This window comes from Protopterus annectens, chromosome 14.part0 (genome assembly GCF_019279795.1).
Source record: "Protopterus annectens isolate FY-2018-M chromosome 14.part0, PAN1.0, whole genome shotgun sequence".
Classification (NCBI taxonomy): domain Eukaryota; kingdom Metazoa; phylum Chordata; order Ceratodontiformes; family Protopteridae; genus Protopterus; species Protopterus annectens.
This window is the reverse complement of record NC_056748.1, coordinates 446,548,681-446,550,653: the sequence shown is the minus strand read 5'-3', so window position 1 is coordinate 446,550,653 and position 1,973 is coordinate 446,548,681. Positions and strand designations below refer to the sequence as shown.

Sequence of the window (1,973 nt, the reverse complement as noted above, 5' to 3'; positions counted from 1 at the left end):
CCCTTTAAAACATATCTTTGGTTTCATTGCTTTTAATAGTGCAGTCTTTTATTTTAGGCATATGGTGTAAAATGACATTCATGCAAACATCATTTTCATTGTTTTAGTTCTCACAGACACATTTTCTAATTTTCCAAAGTCTCTGATACTCAAAACCTCCCAAATAACAAAGACTTTCTGAATTCTGGGAAAATTAGGAATTTATATACAGTATGAATTGTTGTATGTTAATATTCAGCATCCTGTGTTACACTGTATACTTCAGAATAATTATGCTGTGTATTTTTTCCCCTGGTCATAGTATTCTGTATTCCAGTTTCAACAACAGTTTAATTGACAAGGTTGCTAAAATACAATTCTGAATATATAAATGTGTTGTAGAAAATAGCACTCTCCTTTTGCTGAATTGCAAATATATCTTAAAAACTTGGTGTTATAAATTCTTTAAGGATGAAAAAATATTTTACAGCCTTGCAACCAAGCATCAGGTCCCCTTATCCAGATTAGTTGTGCAAACTATAGCTAGTTTCGATACATAAGATTCAACTTTACATCAATCTGCTCTTCTGATGGGACTTTAATTCCAGCTCTAGAAGCAAATTCCCATTAATTTGCACCATACAATTCCTGATGTAATGGTAGCCTGTGCAAAGTACTCACCAGTGGTCTCCCAGAGTGTTTTTTGTGGGGACTGCAAGAACATTAAGTGATTTTAATCCAGAAAATACTGGAATGAGTTCAAGTAAAATACAGTGAATCCATTGCATTTACCATATTTTGCAACAATAACATTATGTTTTTAACGTACTACAAATCATGAATATCTGCAAAATTCATCCACAGGATATGGTCAGTGCAAGTTAATTACATCTGTTCTTTGTCTTTGAAAATCTAAATTTGTACTCGATCTATGTAATTCATTAAACTGGAAATGAGGAATAAGTATGCAGAATATAATGTAATGTAATGCAATGCAACACAATACTGTTCCTTTATTGAGGTACAGCACTAGGCATATATGACTCCCTTACAGACTTCAAATGGGATTATAGTCTGTATCCTTCTCTGTTGTTTCTTAATATTATTGCACTAGATATCTAAATGAGTTGCCTTACAACTGCTAATATTGCAGGTTTGTCAGAACTGCTACATTTTACTGGAAGTCAGCATTCTGAAAGTCTTTGTTCATTTTGATTGTATTCTTATGTGTACAACCTAATCACTATTTTGTTTTGAGCAATTGTTTGTTACCTTTGCATAGTAAGCAAGGTGCATATTTAGACCCTAAAAGAAAATTAACTTGCAAAAATGTAAAACAAAAGAATATAATGCCATTTACTTTATTAATTTTGCTCTCTTCATGTATATGAAGCAAATCAGACACCTGCAGTATTTTCACAGACGATAAAAAGAATTATTTATTGAGCGGTAGCTGAAGGCCTTTACCCTGCAATATATGTCTCATTATGTTTTTTTTCCTCTGTGTTATTTAATACATTAACAAGATACATAATGACCTTTGTTATTAGTCTTTTTGAAGCATGTAGATTAAGCATTCTGGCAAAGGAACTTGAATAAATTTCAGATTTTACATTCCATCAGTAGGACTTATGAGCAAGTCTGTTCCATGGAGCAGAGGGCTGCCCCTCATGGCAAAGGATCCTAAACTAATTAAAACATTTTCTCAAAAATGTAGTAAAATACCATTTGTACTCACAGACATCCCAGAATCACTTGATTTGATTTACTAATGTGAGGCTGCACTTTTACACAAGGAGTGCATCTCCATAATGGGAGTACAGTAGTACTCAGTCACCAGTATCCCCATGTAATAAATATAGCAATGCTCATTGTCTCTGAGCACCATTGTCTTATAGTAATAAATAGATAGCAATGCTGATTATCCCAGACCACCCCCTTACATGTATATCACTGATCATTATCCCAGAACAACATTCCCTTATGATACACAC

The 1,973-nt window shown here is 33.3% G+C and overlaps 1 protein-coding gene across 1 annotated transcript in view; it reads left to right on the top strand.

The window, feature by feature from the left end:
* Window positions 1-1,598, top strand: part of LOC122788671 (serine/threonine-protein kinase 32B-like) — a 641,627-nt gene extending 640,029 nt beyond the window's left edge. Inside the window, exon 7 of the mRNA XM_044055567.1 lies at window positions 1-1,598. This exon is cut by the window's left edge and continues 272 nt beyond it. The gene's annotated coding sequence lies outside the window, so the exon portion shown is untranslated.
* Window positions 1,599-1,973: the final 375 nt, after the last annotated feature.